Source organism: Magnolia sinica, chromosome 2 (assembly GCF_029962835.1).
Source record: "Magnolia sinica isolate HGM2019 chromosome 2, MsV1, whole genome shotgun sequence".
In the NCBI taxonomy this organism is placed as follows: Eukaryota; Viridiplantae; Streptophyta; class Magnoliopsida; order Magnoliales; family Magnoliaceae; genus Magnolia; species Magnolia sinica.
The window spans coordinates 101,108,278-101,131,052 of NC_080574.1; the positions used below are offsets into that span (position 1 = coordinate 101,108,278).

At 41.3% G+C, this 22,775-nt stretch overlaps 1 protein-coding gene across 2 annotated transcripts in view; it reads left to right on the top strand.

The window, feature by feature from the left end:
- Positions 1-22,775, top strand: part of LOC131237314 (pentatricopeptide repeat-containing protein MRL1, chloroplastic) — a 141,212-nt gene that overhangs the window by 66,230 nt on the left and 52,207 nt on the right. The gene's annotated exons all lie outside the window — the stretch shown is intronic.

Consider the following 22,775-nt stretch of genomic DNA (forward strand, 5'->3'; position numbering starts at 1 on the left):
AGTTGCACCCCTGACTAAAAGAATTAAGAAATTCACAAGTGTGCACTTATTATTTCCTAGTTGATTTCAATTACGCATGCTATTTCTTTTGTAAACCATTTCCTTTGCTTCTAGCCTTTGTTACTTGTGGTAGTTTCACTAGATAAATAAGAGCCATTCACCTAAGAATGTTGCATAATAGACTATGAATCCTTGTGGCATTTAATGAGCGAATATGAAATAAAAAATAAAAAATTCACGCACTTGGTTTTAAGTATTGGCTTTACACAGTTTCGCACCTTTGAGAATGGATAACTTTGTGGGAAATATTGTGAAATGTTTCAATATGTCATAAAGTTCTGCAGTCAAGGAAAAGTTGGGAAAACTTTTGGAGAATGGTGGAATTTTTCAGTAAAACTTCAAGAGATGTTAAAAGCTATATGATTACACACTTAGAACTCACAACATTACACGCACCAAAAAGCTAAGCAGAATAGTTTTTCATTGTTTGGGAGACAAAACTGTGTTATCAGTTGTAAATGACGTGATTATATAAAAAATGAGTTCGTATCACTAAAATATTTTTTTAAAAGATTGATAATTTTATTAAAGGAAAACGCCAAAGGTGAAGAAAGCACAAAATACATACAAGAAAAGAAAACAAAGAAAAACTAAAAGCAAAAACAACAAATACTATGCAAGGACAAAAAAAAAAACAGAGAAAACAAAAAACAAAAGAACAAATACAATACAAGAGACCATGTGAGAATGAGTCGGGTAGACTACAACCCAAAGATGGAAGAAAGAATTACAACGATCTGCGATTGGAAGACAAAGCAGTTGAGTGACAAAGAGTAAGAGCAGAAAGAATAAAAGAAAAGAAGAAGAGAAGATCAAGAAGAGGAGAGAGAAAAGAGAAAAGGGTGTTGTGTTGGGTTCCACCCCAACACACACCAATTGAATATATTAACCTAAGAAAAGAAAGAATATGGTTTGTAGGAGTACAAAAAAAATGTTCACGCACAAAAGGAATAACAATACAATATTTCTTATTTTCTTTCTATACTCCCCCTCAAGTTGGAGCATAAATATTGATCATGCCCAACTTGTCCATAATACGATGAAGAGAATCATGACTAAGAGATTTCTTAAGAACATTGGCCAAATTGCTCCTCTATGCGAACGAAAGGGGTCTTAATTTCCTTACCAACAACTTTTCCCCGTATAAAATGACAATCAATCTCAATATATTTAGTACACTTATGAAACATGGAATTGCTAGCGATGTGAATTGCAGCTTGATTATCACAATGTAACGAAATTGGACTCAAGAAAGGATAGCCAAGTTTCTGTAAGAGAGACCGAAGCCAGATGAGTTCACATCTAGCATGAGCCATCGCCCTTAACTCAGCTTTTGTAATAGATCGAGCAATGACAAACTGCTTCTTACGCTTCCATGACAAGATTTCCACCTACAAAGGTGCAACAGCCGGATGTAGATCGTCTATCATGAAGACTGCCAACACAATCAACATCAGTCATCAGAAATCCGTAGATGACCATGTTTTTGAAAGAGTAAACCTCGTCTAGGAGATGATTTCGGATAACGAGGAATTCTATAGACAGCTGCAAGGTGAGCTGTATGAGGAGCATGCATAAATTGACTGACAACACCCATAACATATGAAAGATTGGGTTCAGTAATAGTCAAGTATAAGAGACAGCTAACCAATCAGTGATACATACTTGGATCATAAAGGAGCTCCCCATCATCAAGGCCAATTTTTTGAGTGATCCATTGGAGTAGCAACTGGCTTACACCCAAGCGTCCCTATCTTTGACAAAAGATCAATAGCATATTTCCTTTGAGATAAAACAACTCCAGATTTAGGTCGGGCCACCTCGATTCCTAGGAAATAATGAAGAGTCCCATGGTCTTTGATCTCAAATCTACTTGTGAGGAAGGATTTAAAAGCAATAATACCTTCACTATCATTTCTAGACAGCACAATATCATCTACATAAATAATAAGCACCATAACTCCAATGCTTCAACGACAAATAAACAGAGAATAGTCAGTTGGTTTTTGAACAAATCCAAAGTCTAGGAGAGCATGACTAAATTTATCAAACCAAGTCCGAGGAGAATGCTTGAGAACATAAATAGACTTATTCAGACTACACAAAAGATGCAAGTCATTGGACTCAGAAAACCTTGGTGGTTGGTCCATATAAACCTCTTCTATAAGATCACCATGTAAAAAGGCGTTCTTTACATCCAATTGAAATAAAGGCCAAGAAAAATTTACTGACAAAAAAATAACCACACGAACAGAGTTGAGCTTGGTCACTGGCAAGTATGTCTCCAAGTAATCCACCCCATACGTCTACGTGTAACCCTTGGCGACCAACCGAGCCTTATATCTGTTAATGGAGCCATCAGGAAGACATTTGATGGAATAAATCCATCGACATCTAATAGTTTTCTTTCCTTCAGGTAGAGGAACCAACTTCCAAGTGTTGTTTTTCTTAAGGTCATGCATTTCTTCTGTCATAGCGAGTTGCTGGTTGGGACTACTCACGGCTTCCTTCATATTCTGAGGGATGATAGAGGAGGATAGGGAAGCTACAAAGACTCGAGGGAAGGAGAAAGTTAATGAAAGGAAACAAATTACTGATAGGATGTTTAGTGCATGAATGAGAGGGTTTACGCAAGGTAATGGGGAGATCATCAGGAGAGGGAGAGATAGTACTTGAACCACTAGTGGAAACAGATGGAGCGACAGAGGGCTGATTAGTGGATGATTTTTTTTGGCATTGATACACAAGCGGAAGCTTACATGATTCAGAGGAAGCAAGAGCATCATCGATACAAGGGACTGGAAGGGGTCCCCCCCCTGCATTAGAGAAATAAGGGATATCCTTGAAGAAGGTGACATCAGCTGATACATACCTCTTACAGGTCGGTGGTTTACAACACTTATACCCTTTTTGAGAACGTGAGTAACCTAACAAGACACTTTATAGCCCGAGCACTCAACTTATCCTTACTACCATTAAGAATGTGGACAAAGCAAGTACACCCAAAGACTTTAAGAGGTAAGGGAAAATGTTTGTCATGCAGATGCAACATTACAAAATAAGTATTTAACAATATTCTAGATGGTATACGATTGATGAGAAAGGTAGCGATAAGTATAGCATCATCCTAAAAGCATTTAGGAATTTTTATACTAAGAAGAGGAGCATGTGTGAGCTCAAGTAGATGGCGATTATTCTGTTCAGAAACACCATTTTATTGAGGGGTACATACACATGAAGTCTGAGATAAGATACCATGATATTGTAAAAAAGATGAGAAGAATGTTGACATATATTCCCCACCATTGTCAGAACTTAGCATTTTAAGAGGGCATTGAAATTGGGTGCTAACTTCATTGTAAAACACCTTAAACATATCAAATACTTCATGCTTAAATTTCATAAGATACACCCATGTCATCCTAGAATAGTCATCAATGAAAGCGACAAAGTATTTATAGCTTGAAGAAGAAGTGACAGGCGCAGGGGCCCAGACATCAGAATGAACTAACTCAAATGGTTTGGATTTCCTTTCGGATGAACTAGGAGGAAACAGTCTAGCGCTGTTTAGAAAACTCACATGTATCACAAAATGAAGACTTAGTAGCTAAAATCGAATTCATGAACACAATTTAGTTCATGCACATTTATATCATTACAGGAGGCACCCTAGCATAACACCCCACCAACATGATTAGAATAATTCATATATCACCTTCACATGAGACTGGAATAGGCACAGAGAATTTGGTGTATATCTAGGAACATTAGGACCACATAAACGGCGGAGCCGGTCCACAAAAGTCACCAATAGAGTATTAAAATCCCCAAAGTGATTTGAAACAAGGCTATGGATGGCCTGATAGGGTGAAACTAACCCTACCTACGGAGTAAAATCTGGGAAAAAGGCTTCGATTTGGGAGAAACCTAAAAAACGAAGAGATTTTAGGGTTTTACCACATGATGGGAAAAGGGGGTCTAAACATTCCTCAAATCTGCCCAAAAAATACCATATGATTCATGACAAATCTTCTAAAATCATACTCCAACAAACTTTGCCTTTTCTGACCTCACTTTGTCCATACAAAGGGTTCATGTGTTGACGTCGGCTGTGCGGTTGTTGACGTCAGGAAGAACCTGCTACAAAACTCAACGCGAATGTAAAGGCTTTGATACCAAGTTAAGTGAAAAAGATTAAGAATGGAAAGAATAAAAGAAAAGAAGAAGAGAAGATTAGGAAGATGAGAGAGAGAGAGAGAGAGAGAGAGAGAGAGAGAGAGAGAGAGAGAGAGAGAGAGGTGTTGTGTAGGGTTCCACCCGCAACACACACCAATTGAATATATTAATTTAAGAAAAGAAAGAACATGGTCCGCAGGAGTAAAAAAATGTACACATGCACTAAAAGAATAACAATACAATATTTCCAATTTTCTTCTTATAAAAGCGACTACTCCAAGACGTTCCTATAAATTGAGGTCACCACCCCTAGGAATTGAGGAGTGGGAATTCTAGAAACAATAGTCATTCCTCTCTCTAGATGGCCCAAAGCACCGCTATAATGGCCAACCACCAGATTACTTTGTGATCCCTCCCAACACCTCCCCTGTGTAAAGCTAGGAGCAGATCTACCACATTAGGAGGCATAACACAAGGAGAGCTAAAGAAGGCGAGGATGGTGGACCAAACTCCATATGGCAAAGGGGAATATGCAGGAAGAGATGGTTGATAGTAATGCAGGGGCATTTTCATATCGGGCTCGAGTGGGGTTGCCTGTGGGATGCAGGGGCACACTCGTGGGCGGCTCGTGTGAGGTGGGTGGCTCGTGTGAGGCGGGTGGTGCGTGTGAAGCGGAACCCATGTGAAGTGGGGCTCATGAGGGGGGTTCGGCTGAGATCCTAACCTATGGGATATGGGGCGTGGGTTATGAGATGAAGGCATTGGTTCACCATGCTCTATCAGTTCGAGCTTTTAAAGCAAGTGGTTAATTGTCTTGCATCAAATTGGTATTAGAGCGGGAGGTCTAGTGTCCGAGACTCTTCATCAGGGGTGATTAATGCAAGGGCATTTTCACATCAAGCTCGAGCGTGGTTGCCTATTGGATGCAGGGGCACACTCGGGGTGGGTAGCCCGTGTGAGGCGGGTGGCTCATGTGAAGCGGAACCCATATGAAGTGGGGCCCACGAGGGGGGTTTGTCCGAGGTCCTAACCCATGGGATGTTGGGCCTGGGCTATGAGATAAAGGGATTGGTTCGCCATGCTCTATCAGTTCGAGCTTTTAGAGCAAGTGGTTAATTGTCCTGCATCAAATAGGTATCAGAGTGGGAGGTCTCGTGTTCGAGACTCCTCATTGGGAGATGATTAATGCAAGGGCATTTTCACACCGGGCTCGAGTGCGATTGCTTGTAGGATGCAGGGGCACACTTAGGGTGGGCTGATCGTGTGAGGCGGGTGGCTTGTGTGAAGCGGAACCCATGTGAAGTGGGGCCCACGAGGGGGGTTCGGCCGAGGTCCTAACCCATGGGATGTAGGGCGTGGGCTATGAGATAAAGGGATGGGTTTGCCATGCTTTATCAGTTCAAGCTTTTAGAGAAAGTGGTTAATTGTCCTGCATCTAATAGATTCTGCACTCTTCATACAAAGCAGATAGATGTTCCGAAGAACCATCCCTTGCTTATGAAGGTTGTAGATGATGAGAGTTCTCCCTCAGGCAAGAAGCCAAACAAATGCATCAACTTTTTTGGGGAGCTTCGTAAGTCCGAATGAAGGAAAGGAAAGGAGCTTATATCTGCTGATGCAGAGGAACTGAGAATGTTGAATAACGAGTGAATCGAGGATCTTCTAGAGTTGTTGAGGGACCAAGACAATGAGTCATTTACTTTTGGGGATGGCCTACTACCCTACATGAGTTGCAGAAGACTGAGGAAGATCTCCATCTTCGAGTCAGACGAATTTGTTCTGTAGGGAGGGCACTAGGTACCAGAACTCACATAAGAACAATAGTCGGCAATAGATATGAATCTATCCACAACATACTAGTCATGCTAGGAAAAGAGACAAGAGAGGTCTATTAGAGATCAAACAATCCATCCAGAAGTGGATGCAGGAACCATCACCAAGAGAGAAGGCAAGTCCTTGCACTAGAGGCCTCAAAATAGCTATAGAAAAATACCTTGGTCTATGCCACAACACAAAAAAGAAAAAGCACAAACAATACAACCAGAAACTAAAAAAGAAAAAAAGAAAAATGAATCTACCTTGGTCTCAATTCCATGAGGTGCTATGAGGTGGCTAAAGTCATTGTCCCTATCACTACTGAGGCGATCATAATATTGTGGCTCCACAGAACTGGATCACGAGGTGATGATAGCATGCCATGTAGACTCATCCTCAACGATGTGAACTAGAGTGCGCATTGGTGGATACTGGATATTGAGCAGCCACCATTACCATTGCAATCACATCTAGTGGCACTGGCTGTGACTATAATTGCGGCTAGACCCCTAAATACCTGTATTTGTATCTTGGATACATCTGTTCATAGCCATACCATGCCTATATCTATAAGTTAACTCATGACTATAGACATAGCCGGATGACAGTGAATAGGTGGTATAGCTTTTGGAGTCTCTCATCTGATGGCCATACAATCCATATCCACAAGGAATCCTAGAAGTGAAGCTTCCTTGCTCATCACTTGTAGCTATTGACCCAATGCTCTATGCAATATTTTCCTTGTCATGTGCCAATTGTTTCTTATCCCGCTCATGTACGTGGAGCTATGACACAATCACCATGGTCTATGTACTAGTTCACATGGTGAAACTATGGTTCCTTAGTGAATTAAGTTATGAGGCCTTTGAATTTGATTCTCCATGAATATCACCGGCACGTTCTGATCATTGTTGTTGTTGTCTTCGTCTTCTCTATTGTCATCGCTGCTACATAGAGACAAAGTCTCAATATTCTCAAACCATATAACCCCCCATGTGACCTTAACACCTCACCATGAGATGTCACGCTCATGTGGCTCCCCCTTAATGTGTTGAATGAGTTCCCTCGACCTTGAGATCCTCACATCAATAGCCATTGCTTCGTCAATGTCAATACATGTCTTTGTTATTGCTCTGGCCATCTTGGCATCAAGACATCCATCTAGCTGATCCACCTTTAACAACTAAATCCACTCGTAAAGTGGTTCTTCCCCTATTCATTAATGAACGAATCTCCACTAAAGGCCATGAAGTCTAGGGGGTCACAATTGGGTTCCTTCCCACTATTTTCTTGCATTTGCATCTTCATGTTATTGTGGCAGAAGAGGAACATTTGGGGCATTTTGTACTTGAGCTAGTTCCTTTGCTTAGTGTGGATGAGGGCAAAGGTTCTCTAGTTTCACTTACATGGTGAGGCTGACACCGTCTCGGCCAATACATTGATCACCAGTAGCTGGCGGGTTTGGACAGTTACTCCCTTAAATTGACCTCCATTGGTTGTCAATTTATCATGCATATTCGTTTGTGCATTAATACAAGTGCTACTAACAAATTCATAAATTAACTTTTAGGTATACTCGCATAGCATCATCGTTGACCTTGATACCTCCATAGCTTCACTTTGTATAACTCTTATGCATCTTTGAAGCACACTATCTGACGAGCAGAACTACGTCATTTGTAGGCTACTTGATATGTTATACATAGATGTGCCTTTTTTAAAATTTTTTTTTTTTTTTCTAGTATCTTGCGATATCATTGATATATCACACGATATATATGTTATCCTAGCCGGGCGATATGAAACCCAACTTAATATCCATTTTTCATGTTATCATGGAATATATCGCATGATATCGCAATATATCGCGGATATTGCGATATTGTGCGATATATCCACACCCCCGTTTATAAATTCTTAATGTATTGTGCGATATATCGATATTGAGTTCGATATCAAAAGGGATAAAAGGACATTGATGCTGTTTTGTTTGTAAAATCCTAAAAAAATCACAAAAGTCGATATTTTTTTACAAAAGAAATTTTCTTCCTAGGACATTGTAAGGTGATTTCGATCAATCCATTGTAGTTTGTTGAAGAAAATCTTTGAAATTTCTCTGAAATCGCGTTGGAAGCTTCTTGGAGCGAGATTCTAAAGGGTGTATATTTTTTAGTTTTGATTTGTTTTTGTGTTGTAAATAATGTCAAATGGCAAGAAATCCATGATTTTTTATGTTTGTATGAAAAATTATGGATTTGGTGCTTCGATTTTGAGATTTTGGGGATATGGGCCAAGTTGCGAAAAATTGGGGAAAAAATCGTAAGTTTCCCAAAATTTCTCAAATTGGTTGCCATCTTAACGTCCAAATACGAAATCAAACATGTAACCTGATCTACATATTCTTGGCAATTTGGGATTTTCAGAAAAAATAATAATTTTTTATTAAAATAATTAAAAATGTTAGAAATAATTTTTTCTTTTGAAATCCACAGGTATATTTCTACTTTTCTACTTCTTTTTCTTTTGAATGTAATGCTTGTGTTGTATATTTCTTGTTTTCTATTTTTGTTTTTGAATGAAATGCTTGTGTTTTCAGACATGTCTTCTTACATTTATAAATTTTATGAATTGACTTTGAATATAGTTGCATCACTTAGACAACGCATCGACTAGGACCCTATACAAAGGAAACCTATTATGTGCACTTGTTTTCTGTGATTTTTTGATTTCTAATTGTGTAATGGTGTCCCTTTTTTTTTTTTAGCAATCCTTGGAAGTTTCATTGAAAAATTGGACCAATTTCCCAATGTTTCCCAACAACAATGATAAATTACACGATATACATCCCGTGGGATAACCGATATATATCTATATCCCATGGGTGCAACACATTATGTGATAACGATATGAAAAACATTGGATGCACCAAGTAAAGAAAAGGTACAAGGCACATTACCTCATTCCCGAATTGACTTTGCCCCTTTGAGTTGGGGAGTAGTTTGGCATAGACATTGTGGAGGGCCTTATGGGTCATTATTATTGGAAGAATGAAAGAAAACTCTCAGCGTGATAGAGTAATTACCTCTCCTTGGGGGGGTTAATCAACAAGGTCCTTTCTAACATGTCCTTCTTGAAGAATGAAAGAACCAAAGAGGAGGAATGTGAGAAAGATGGGAGAAAAATGTGAGAGAGAGAGTTTGGAGAAAGAGAGAGAGAGATCGTGGGACCTCTCTTACCCTATTCAATATATATGTAGGGTTTTTTTTCCCCCCCTTTATTACATCATAACAGCCCACTTTATACAATATTTGCAAATAAGCCCACTAATATCATAGTTACATAAATGACCCTACCAACTTAATATTCCAACACTCCCCCTCAAGTTGGTGTATGAATCTCCATCATACCCAAGTTACCGGAGATTTCTTGTAATATGGGAGAGCTAAGAGCCTTTGTAAACATGTATGCCAGTTGTTCTGTAGATTTGACAAATGGAGTAGCCAGTAATCTAGAGGATATTTTCTCTCGAATGAAATGTATATCAACCTCAATGTGTTTAGTCCGCTCATGAAAGACCGAGTCAGATGCAATATGGATGGCAACTTGATTGTCACAATCGAGAGGAATAGTCGAGGAGATAGGGAAACACGGTTCCATCATAATGGATCTCAGCCACAAGAGTTCACAAGCTCCATGAGCCATAGCTCTATACTTTGCTTCTGCACTGGACTGAGATACAACTGCTTGTTTTTTACTTCTCCATGTAACCAAGTTGCCAGCAATGAATGTGCAATAGCCAGAAGTGGACTTTTTGTCCGTTGAGCATCCTACCCAGTCAGCATCATAATAGCCAGTAATATTAATATGTCCATGATTCATATAAAAAATACCATGTCCTGGACATGACTTCAGGTATCTTAATATGCGATGTACAACATCCAGATGATGCACCTTTGGCGAGTGCATGAATCGACTGTCAATACTTACAGCTTGAGCACTGTCCGGTCTTGTGATCATCAAGTAGATCAGTTTTCCAACTAATCTCTGATACATACCCGGATCCGTCAAACTCTCACCTTCAAATGCATTCAACGAGTGCTTCTAGGCCATAGGAGATAAAGTTGGACAAGCACCTAATTTCCCAGGCTCAGCAGATCAAGAGTATACTTTCTTTGAGATATGAAGAGGCCTTTAGATGAACGGGCAACTTCAATCCCTAGAAAGTACCACAATGGACCCAGATCTTTGATCTCAAATTCTTTGCTCAACTTGTGCTTAACTTGATCAATAAACTCCAAGTCATCCCTAGTCACATCACAACAATGTCATCCACATAGACAAGTATAATAGTTCTGCCTTCTTGTTGGGTATGAATGAAGACTGTATGATCTTCTTGACATCTTCTGAAGTCGAAGGAGAGAGTAACAACACTAAATCTAGCAAACCAAGCTCTGGGAGATTGCTCAAGGCCATAAAGAGTCTTTTTCAGCTTACACACCTTCCCAGACTCTCCCTTAAGCTGAAAACTAGGGGGCAGATCCATATACACTTCTTCTGCCAAATCGCCATGAAGGAATGCATTTTAATATCCAGTTGGAATAGAGGCCAATCAAGATTGGCAACTAAGGAAATAATCAAGCGGACTGAATTCAACTTTGCCGTAGGTGAGAATGTTTCATTATAATCAATCCCAAAAATGTTGTGTGCAGCCTTTAAGCACCAGACGAGCTTTGTAGCGCTCAATAGATCCATCGCTCGATACTTTATGGAGACACCCACTTGCACCCAACCATACTCTTACCTGGAGGTAATGGACCAAGATCCTAGGTGCCATTTTTAAGAAGAGCATAATTAATGTAGGGACATTTTCACACCGGGCTCGGGTGGGGTCACCTGTGGGATGCAAGGGTACACTCAGGTTGGGGGGAGGTCTCGTGTTCGAGACTCCTCACTGGGGGTGATTAATGCGCATTTCATACCGTGCTCGAGTGGGGTAGCCTGTGGGATGCGTGGACACACTTGGGGTGGGTGGCCTGTGTGAGGTGATAACCATGTGATTTAGGGCCCACGAGGGGGGTTTGGTCGAGGTCTTAACCCATGAGATGTGGGGCCTGGGCTATGCGATAAAGGGATTAATTCGCCATACTTTAATAGTTCGAGCTTTTAGAGTGAGTGAGTGGGGTCGCCTGTTGGATGCAGGGGCACACTCAGGGTGGGCGGGGCCCACGGGGGAGGTCTCGTGTTCGAGACTCCTCACCGCGAGTGATTAATGTGTATTTCACATCGGACTCGAGTGGGGTAGCCTGTGGGATGCGGGGACACACTTGGGGTGGGCGGCTCGTGTGAGGCGGTACCTGTGTGATTTGGGGCTCACAGGGGGGGGGGGGGGGGGGGGGGGGGGGGTTGGTGGTGTTGTTCAGCCAAGGTCTTAACCCATGAGATGTGGGGCCTGGGCTATGAGATAAAGAGATTAATTCGCCATACTCTAACAGTTCGAGTGGTTAATTGTCCTGCATCAAATTGGTATCAGATCGGGAAGTCTCGTGTTCGAGACTCCTCACAGTTCGAGCTTTTAGAGCAAGTGGTTAATTGTCCTACATCAGAGCAACCATTTCTTCTTCCATTGCTTGCTTTCAAGCAAGGACTGAAAGAGCCTCAAGCACTGACTTAGGAATAGTGGAAGAGTACATGGCAGCCAAGAACGCACGATATGATGGTGAAATAGACTCATAAGAGACAAAATTAGAAATAGGATGTAATGTGGGATGATGACTATGAGTGCAAGAAGCAACGAGGGATGAAGGACCAGCAGTAGAGATAGGATGAGAGAAGATACCTAAGATTGGAAGAGGAGCTATTGATACAGATGGTTTGTGTGATGGTCTTGACTGTCGACGAACATAGGTGAGGAGCCACTTGGGTGCCGAGTCATCACGGCGACGCATCAAATACACCCAAGTCACACGAGAGAAATCATCAATAAACGTAACAAAATAAGAAAAACTATCCAAAGTTGCAACATGACTAGGTCCCCAGATATCAAAATGTACCAATGCAAATATTTTATCAGAACGATGCTCAACAATAGGAAATGAACTTCTAACATGTTTACTCAACTGACATGTTTCACATTTAGAGTAAGCATCACTAATTTTAGTTAACTGAGGAACAAGAGATTGTAAAGTTCTAACAGACATATGACCCAATCTTGCATGCCAAATGGCAACAGATGCTTTATTGGACTCTAAACTGCATAAATGAGAAACAAATGAATAAGATGTAGCGGAAGCACTAGCAGCAATAAGCTCCCCTTGTCGCAAGAAGTATAGACCACCACGCTCATACCTCGCACCAATAATCCTCTTCGTTCTCAAGTCCTTAAAAACATAATGAGATAGAAAGAAAGTCACACTGTAATTTAATACGCTAGTAAGACTAACAAATATCAAATTTTCATTGAACTTAGGAATGTACAAAACATTAGATAATGCGAGGGTAGGAGAAACTGAAACTAAGCCAACATATTCAACTAGGGTAGAAGTCCCATCAGCAAGATGAACTGAACGACCCTAAGAAGAAGTGGTGGAAGGAAGAAGACAACTGTGCGTACCAGTCATATGATCGAATGCCCCAGAATCTATACTCCAAGTGGTAGGAGTGGAGGCGGCATGAAGTGCAATACCTGTTGTAGCAACAAAGGAAGAGGCAAATGACTTTGATGTGACAGATGTAGGTGTGGCTGACTGAGGTTGAAGGGATCTGAGATGCTAAAGCTCCATCATATATGCCCTAGTCATAGTAACATACTCCATATAAGAGTCGGTTGGAAGATTGCTACAAATATCAGAAGTATGTCTAGTACCATCAGAAGTTGGGACGTGGGCAGTAGGGTGACCATGTAGCTTGAAACATCGTTCCCCAAGGATGTCCTGAACGATTGCAATAGGTACAGAAAAATCTTCCCCTACCTCTACCACATCCTCTATATGAGAACCCGTCTCAAGTATCTGAACCACCACTCCTATCACCAGGTGGAACAATAGTAGAGGTAAAGGCAATCCTCTACTGTGTCAGGGCTGGAGTTGACATAACTTGCCGGCAAGCTTCCTACGAATGGACTACAGAATATTTTGTCTGGAGCATAGGAAAAGGAGTTGTAGTGACAAGCTAAGTCCTCAATGCCTCATGCTCATTATTCAATTCCGCTAGAAATTTGTATGTCTTGGCTTCATCCTCCCGATTCTTCACAATTTCAGTAGTGCGAGTGTTAGGGAGTTTACTGAGAGGCTGCAAATGACTTAGTTGTTCCCAACGACTTTTCAAGGCCCCAAAATACTTAGTAACGGAAAGGTTCTCCCGTGAGAGAGAATGCAACTTTGTATTTAGCCGGAAGATGTGAAGCTTATTGGAGACCGTTCCATAAATGTCATTGAGTGATTTCCATAAATCAGCATCAGTCTCATAAAAGAAATATCCAAAAGCAATACTGGGTTCCATTGAACTGAGTAACCATTCCATAACAATGGCATTGGAGGAATCTCATGTGTCCGCTGAGGATGAAGGCCGTTTTGTTGTGCCAATAAGATATCCAAGCTTCTCCTTGTCAACAATATACATCTGAACAATGGCATTGGAGGAATCTCATGTGTCCACTGAGGATGAAGGCTGTTTTGTTGTGCCAATAAGATACCCAAGCTTGTCCTTGTCAACAATATACATCTGAACAGCTCGAGACCAAAGAAGAAAGTTACTTCCATTAAATTTCGTTGAAGTAATTGAAAGTGGTCCATCGAGGCCATGTCCAAGAGACTTGGAATACATAAATACGAACAAAAAAAAAAGGACAAACAAGGAGAAGGAATACAGAGAACATCACTAGATGGAGATCAATCAACATAAAGAACGCAGGAATATACGTTGTGCAGTCGATGTATGCTGGTCACCCATTTTGGCCCAAAAATGCATCCAAGCTATTCAGATCTCCATGAAATTGACTCTTCTATGTAGGGTAGTAAAAAATGGCCCATATGCAATTGGTTTTGCGAAAAAAAAAAAAAAAAAATACAGATTCGAGAGAGATTTAAAAAATGGTCCGATTTGGGCATTTTTTTGGAAAATACTATAAAATCCATAAAAAAAAAAATAATCTTCTTCAAAAACTTCCAAAAAAATAGTCATAAATCCTCTTACATGATTCTGCACCAAGTGGTAGAAATTTTGGAGAAAAACGATCCATACAAATGGTGAATTGCTGACGTCAGCCGTACGGATGCTAACGTCAGCACGTGGCTCCCTCGATTTCTGTCTTCCCCTTTTTACCTAGATTTGATGTTTTGACGACGAGGATCTAATGTATGTTAGTCTTGTATAGGTTGGATTGATTAAGTCTTTGATACCATGAAGAATGAAAGAACCAAAGAGGAGGAATGTGAGAGAGATGGGAGAAAAATGTGAGCGAGAAGGTTTGGAAAAAGAGAGAATGTGGGACCTCTCTTATCTTATTCAATATGTATGTAGGTTTTTTTTTTTTTTTTTTTCCTATATTACATCATAACAACCCACTTTATACAATATTTGCAAATAAGCCCACTAATTTCATATTTACATAAATGACCCTACTAACTTAATATTCCAACACTTCTATTATGTCCCTGTGCAAACATCCCATTAGTTTTATTCAACACACGTTGAAAAATTGAGTGAGATTTCTTTGGAATGGAATGGAATATATGAGAAAGTTTCACTTGGTGGAAAGAAGCAAGGTATATAGCTTGTAAGATGGAGGCATGGCTTTAAAAGATTTGGAAAGTATGAACTCTGCATTGTTATGAAAGTGGCTTGGAGATTTGGGACATTAGAATGTAGTTTGTGGAAGCAAGTTATATCCAGTGTTTGAAATATCGATACTATCGGCCGATATTATCGTTATTACACCGCTGCGAGACAAAACCCTCGCGAAAACCCCCGGAAGATGCCAAAAAACCCAAAATCCAGATATTGGCCGATATATCGTCGATATCGCACGATATATCATTGATATCGCGCGATTTCCTTCTCCATTATTGTCGGACATCGACAAACGCACTCACGGACAGTCGGACACTCATGAGTGGATTGCAGGGGACTCACGAGTCCCATTGTAGCTAACCACCCACAAAGACCATAAAAATCCGATCCGGGTTGTGGATAATCAAAAAAATTTGAATTAGAAAAAAGAAAAAGAAGAGAAATCGGAGAGTATCTGGCTGTAGCGGTGATCGGAGGTGGGCCATTCGACAGGTAAGTACGATTTCCCTCTTTCTTCGATGATTTTTCTCACCATTTTCTTCAACTTTCCTCTTTCTTTGCTGATTGGAGCATGTCTGTGGGGATTTCTCAGAGATTCTGGCGAGGAATGAGGCCAGATTGAGGAACCCTTCCTTTCGGAACAAGATTTGAGGGGACGGAACCCTTGCGTGCTTGAAGGAGAGGGAAAGTGAAAGAGGGGGGCGCGGATGGGGGTAAAAAACGGATCGGATTGCGTGGTGCATTACTCAGTACGCTCTTATCGTACTCAGTAAACTCACTTGGGCCCACCTTTAATGTATGTGGTCCATCCACGCCGTCCATTCGTTTTCCCATCTAATTTAAGGGGTTGATCCCAAATTTTAGAAAAATCTAAGATCATACCACAGGAAACAGTGGTGATACTGATTTCCACCGTTGAAACCTTTCTCAGCCCTGCAGTGATGTTTGTTGGTCATCCGAACCGTTAATAAGATCATACAGACGTGGATGAAGGGAAAATACAAATTTAAGCTTGATCCATTCATCCAAGACTTCTGTGGCCCTCAAGAAATTTTCAACGGTAGATGTTCAATTCAACTGTTTTCTACGGTGTGGCCCATTTGAACATTGTATATGCTTTATTTTTGGGCTAAAGCCCTGAAATTATCTGGTAAAATGGATGGATGGATCGGATAAAATATCATCTTAATCAAAAACTCTTGTGGCCCTCAATAAGTTTGTAATGGTGGGTGTCACTCTCTCCACTGTTTTTTGTGGTGGGGTCCACTCGAGCTTTGGATCTGACCCATTTTTTGGCTCATGCGATAAAATGATCTCTTCATATGTATGGATGGTGTGGATACAAAAAATACATCATGGTGGGACCCACAGATCTTGGTGATGTCGCTTGCGCCCAGTCAACGAGTAAATCGGATTGTGTATTGAGTTACTCGGTACCTATTATCGTACTGAGTAAACTCTGTTGGGCCCACCGTGAATGTATGTGGTCTATCCACGTCGTCCATCGGTTTTTCCATCTTATTTTAACGGTTGAGCCCAAAATTTAATCATACCCAAAGATAGAGTGGACCATACCATAGGAAATAGTTGGAATAATGATTTCCATCGATGAAACCTTTTTAGGGCCCACAACCATGTTTATTTCTCATCAAACCTGTTCATACAATCACACAGACATGGATGAAGGGAAAAAAACAAATACAAGCTTGATCCAACACTTATGTGGCTCCTGAGAAATTTTTAACGATAGCTGTTCAATTCACACTGTTTCCTGTGGTGTGGTCCACTTGAGGTTTATATATACTTCATTTTTCTGTTAAAGCCCTAAAATTATCAAGTAAAATGGATGGATGGAGTGGATAAAATACATAAATCATGGTGGACCCCACAAAATTTACACAGTAAGAGTGGGGTACTGAGTGAGCCGCGCTCGGAGGAAACAGATTGGCTACTCCCACAGGCACCAGCCATTTCTGTGGGCCCCACCATGATGTATGTGTTTCATCCATTATGTCCACCTATTTTTATAGATCATTTTATGTTATGAGAGAAAAAATGAGGTATATCGAAACATAAAGTGGACCACATTGCAGAAACAATGTTGAATGAACGTTGACCATTAAAAACATTTTGGGAGTCATAAAAGCTTTGGATCAAGCTGATATTTATTTTTTCCCTTCATCTAGGTCTTTATGATCCAATCAATAGGTTGGATGTCAAATAAACAGTACAGTGGGCCTTAGGAGGATTTAAATGGTGGATATCCAATCATTATTGTTTTCTTGTGGTGTGGTCAACCTGAGATTTATATCCCTATAATTATTTTTATCAATCCCTAAAATGATCCGTAAAAATGGATGAACAGAATGGATGAAAAAAATACATTATGGTGGGGCCCACAGAGCACCGACCGTGGCTGGTGTCAGGGGGAGTTCTCCCCCGTAGGACGCGGATTAGATATTGACATGTTGCGTAGCCAGACTGGCTACTGAATTGACGTCACCAAGTTCCCTGGGGCCCACCATGATGTATGTGTTGTATCTACACTGTTCATCCATTTGGCTAGATAATTTTAAGGCATGAGACAAATAATTAGTCAGATCCATATCTGGAGTGGACCCCACCATAGAAAACAGTGGGGAGAGGGACACCCACTGTTGAAACCTTCATAAGGTCCACTATGATGTTTATCTAAGATCCAACCTCTTTATAAGTTAAGACAAATATGAAAGAAGGGAAAACACAAATTTCAGCTTGAGGAAAAAACAAATTTCAGCTTGAGCGAAAACTTTCGTGGCCCTTAGAAAATTTTAATGGTGGGCGTCACTCTCTCCACTATTTTCTGTGGTGGGGTCCACTCGAGCTTTGGATTTGACTCATTCTTTTTCTCATGGCCTAAAATGATATCTCTGGATGGATGGACGGTGTGGATACAACACATACATCATGGTGGGCCCTACAGAACTTGGTGACGTCACTTCAGGGTCCATGTCATTTACTTTCCATTCGACCTATTGATATGTTCATACACACACCTATATGAAGTGAAAACATGCTGGGAATAAAACAGTCACAGCTCTGTAGGGTAAAACATGTTGTAAATGTAAAATCCACCATTCATCCGATGATCCATACATATAAAATATAAGCCTGATTAAAAAACTATTGTGGGCCACACTAATGGAAACGATGTAAAACTTCTTCCAAATTGATAAATTCATGCTGTGAGGCCCAACTGAATTTCTTTTATCAAGATGAATTTTGTACCTTCTCTTTATTTTATTGAGTTGCATCTGATTAATAGCTTTGATTAAAGGTTCAAATCATGGTGGCCCCTAATTACTAACCTATTGTTGGCATCAATTCTCATTGTTCCATGTGGTGTGGCCCATCTGAGTGGTGGATCTATCTGATTTTGGCTCTATCCAATCTCAATGGATAGATAAAATGATATTTTACAGATAAAATATGTCGGGAGGAAGAGGAGGGAGACAACCTGATATAGGGTGGACGTATGGTCGGCCTATTCCCGATAATCGATTCGGGAGTATTTGTAATTTGTGTGGCCATGTATCGAGGAGTGGTGGAGTAACCCACTTAAAGGAGCATTTAGCAGGAGGGTATCGCAATGTTGTGGATTGCCCTAAGTGCCCACAGGATGTGCGAGTAGAGATAAGGACCATATTGAAAAAAATGTGAAGTCAAAAGATGAACGACATGCACCGGAGAGGGAGATTAGGGAGGAGTTGGGGCGGCCACTATATGTAGGTGACGAGGATGTAGTAGATCTCAATGACGATGATGATCCTGATTACAGACGCGCAGTTCAAGAGTCCATGCGGGATCAGTGGGAGAGGGATCAGGATAGGAGGTGGGACACGAGTAGGCCTAGATTTGAGGGGTCTATTCATGAGCGTGGTGGGGGGAGTGGAGCAGGGGGGAGTGGAGCAGAGGAGAGTGTTAGGGGTGGATCAAGGGAGGGTAGTAGGTGGGGAGGAATATGGGGCATGGGTAGGAGTAGCAACATGTGGGTGCCGGATCTACCTTCAGATCCGAGGATGTACAAAGAGGCAGGAGGGACACAAAAGAAAATAAATGAGATATTTAGTGGAGGGGATGTGAGGAAAAAAGTTAAAAAATTTATAGCGAAGTTTTTTATATACGATCAAATCCCCGTGAATGCCGCAGCAAGCCCGCGCTTCAAAAATATGATAAGTGAAGTGCAGCGTGGGGGTGAGGGTGTGCAGTCGCCCACACCTGCACAGATCATGGGAAGGTATTTGGATGATGAACATGCAGAGATGAAGACATATGTCGATTTGTATAAGCAGTCATGGGAGATGTACGGCTGCACCGCCATGTGGGACGGTTGGACCAGACCGACGAAGATGTCGGTCATAAATTTTATGATCTATTCCAGGAGACGGGTGTTCCTAAAGTGTATAGATGCGAGTAGTAAGATTAAAGATTCTAACTACATTTACAAACTAATGCACGACGTCATGCAAGATGTTAGGAGGAAAAGCATTGTGCGGTTTGTTACAGATAATGGGAATGCATTTGTCAAGGCGGGGAAGGATATTCAGCGCAAGTATCATATGTGCTGGACCCCCTGCGCAGCCCATTGCATCGATCTCATGTTGGAGGCGATCGGAGATAGGCCGTCGGTGAAGACCGTACTTACCGATGCATGGCTCATCACAAACTTCATATACAACCACACCTGGCTATTAGCCGCGATGTGCGAAAGGTGTGGTGGGGATATAGTGTGCCCCTGGGCGACGCGGTTTGCCACAAATTATATCGCCTTAAGTAGCCTTCTTAAACATAAACAGGGGTTACAAGAGCTTTTCGCCTCTCATGATTACGAAGAATGGAAAAAGAGGTTGACAAAAGTGACCTACCATATCGAGGAACTGGTGCTGGGAAATTCATTTTGGGATCGCGTGTGCGGTGTTGTGGGTATTCTAGAGCCCATTTATGTGGTGTTGAGAATGGTGGACAATGAGACAAATCCATCGATGGGGTCACTATATTCGTCCATACAGCTGATGAAAGAGGCCATCATGGTTAAAGCTCCTAATGCATATAAGTGGGTGCATGCAACAATAGACAACCGTTGGGAAAAGACGCTTTCTCACCCACTACATCAGGCTGGTAAGTACTTATATGAATATATATATATTTTTTCCGTATGCAACAATAAACGAGGGTTGTACTGATGTGTATATATTGGTTTTCAGCGTATTTCCTGAATCCCAAATACCACTATAGCCGGAATTTCTTCGAAGATAATTCATTAAAGAGGGCTGTACATGAGGTGTACGATCACTTATTCCCCGACTGTCCGAGGAAAGGCACCTTTGGTAGTGAGGTAAATATGTTCCGCACTTACATTCTCATTATCTTCATCTCAACCATTCAATACTTATTTTGGTTGTTATACGCCATCAACAGATCGTTAAATTCCGCGACGCGGTTGGAATGTTTGGGTGCCACCTTGCAGTGAAGTCAAGGAACACCATGATGGCATATGAGTTACCGTGGTAAACTTAACTGTTATATTATTTTGGAAAATCTAAAATAATGAAAGAATCTTATGATATGCAGGCGAATGGTGGTCCATGTACGGGACTGACTGCGAGACGTTACAATGACTGGCTGTCCGTGTACTTGCACAGACGGTGTCTTTGTCACCCTGTGAAAGGAATTGGAGTACATTCTCCCTCATCCACACAAATAAACGTAATAGACTAGGGTATAAGAGGCTTTAAAAGCTAGTGTATTGTCACTACAATATGAAGTTACGAGAGAGGCTGCTCCGCACGGAAGGAAGAAGAAAAGTGCGGGAAGACCCACTGGACCTGATGACGGTCGGACAACATGTATATGCTGAGGATGTGGAGGATGACCTAGTTTACCAGTGGGTTAGGTCAGATGACTTGGATACCTCAGATGGGCGATCAGAGCCCCATGTTGCTGCGGAAGCAAAGACGCAAGGGATTGATGTTAATGCACATGTAGAGCAGCAAAAGTCTCTTGCTGAGGCATTTGACCTATTGACAAGGAGGCCGGAGGGCAGCTCGCGGCAGTCACTATCATGTGGGACACGTGGCGGGGAGACATTTTCTAACACCGAGACTGAGTCAAAGAGTGATGCGGGGAATGAGTCCGGTGATGATGATGGTAGCGATAAGGGTGACGATGACTCTAATGATAGTAAGGATGATGATGATGGCAACAGGGATGGTGGTGATGCGAGTGGGAGTCAGAATAAGAGGCCTCTTAGCCCTTTCACCAGGGAGGAGAATTTCGATCATTCCACGCAGTACCCTGACCATGGTTCTCGTCCAGGAGAACCACGATCCCATCTTATTTATAATAAGATATACACGCGTTAAAAGCTACTGCAAAAAAAGAAGACTCATAAACTTTCAGATTTTGAGGAGTTGCTGACAAAATGCATGAGAGACACAAGTGTTCGTGGCAGGCGAGGTGGCTTTAGATTTGGATCACGGACGAGGGAGGGGAGCTTGAGTTACAGGCCACAACATGAATCTGGATCACAAACACAGGAGAGTAGCTCGAGTTTTGTGCCACAGTATAGGCATGGATATGGACCTAGCGGATATGTGACGAGTGACTCCCGCAGTTACGGCACATCATTTTTCAACCCTGGTCAGGAGTTCACTTCTGCATATGGGTAAGGATATGAGTAGCAGTATGGATATGGCCAGCAGTTTGGATACCAAGGAGCTTTATATGTGCCCTTCCCAGATCCATATCAGTTACAGACTGTGACGATTATGCAGTACCCACGGATGGGCGCATTGATTCAGTTCGGAGAGGATGAGTACCAGCGTTATGTCAGGGAGTATCTTAACTGGTACCACTCTACTATGACCTGGGCACAATATTGTCGATTTGTGGAGCAGCAGTACTATGCCCAGCCCCATCGAGATGGAGATGATGATTATGAGCCACCACGCAACTATATGTGGGTCTAGACCACAACTAGTCCCCATCATTGATATGTATATTTCTCAAATTTTACTTCTTCAGTTCTTCTTTTGCTTTTCAATGAATTGGTTGTGTTTTTATATATGACTATGATATATTTATAAACATCATGCATCCAATTTAAATATAGTTGCGTTAGTTCAGTTAAACATCGCATAGCTTAGGACCCTATACAAAGGAAACTTATTATGTGCATTTTTTTTTTCTTTTTTGAGATGTTATGATTTAAAAGTGTGTATCAAGGGCTTTTTTAATAATCCCCAAAGTTTCATTAAAAAATTCAACCATTTTCTCAATGTTTCCCCATGTTTCCCAAAAAGTGCGATAAATTATGCGATACAAACGATATATCCTGTACGATAACCAATACGTATCTGTATCCCAAGGGTGCGATACATAGTGCGATACCGATATTTCGAACACTGGTTATATCCAACAAATACGGCATTTAGGAGGGTGGTTCGATTATGCGCGGTTCATCTTTGTAGATTGATGGGTATTTGGAAGGCAATTGCAACTTGCAAGTGGCATCCAAGACTTTTCAAGTAGTTGTTGTAAGACGAGTTGTATCAGGCTTTGGGTCAAACCATGGTAGGAAACAGACCACTCTCTCAAGTGTTTGCTAGGCTTTATGGCATTTCCATTGACAAGGATGAGACCATTAATCACTTCTGTAGTTGTTTAGGAGATTCAGTTGTTTGCTCCCTTGGTTTTAATAGGAACCTCTTGGATGAGGAAATGTTGGATTTTAAAATCTTATTCGATCACATTCGGTCAATTCCCCCCTTCATCTTAGGATTTACTTAGGTTGCACTGGAAGCTTAATTCTTCAGGAATGTTCACAGTTAGGTCCTATTAATCTCTCCAATGTGGTACTATGGGGCCTCATGCTGCCTCTATATGGCATTTACCTGGTC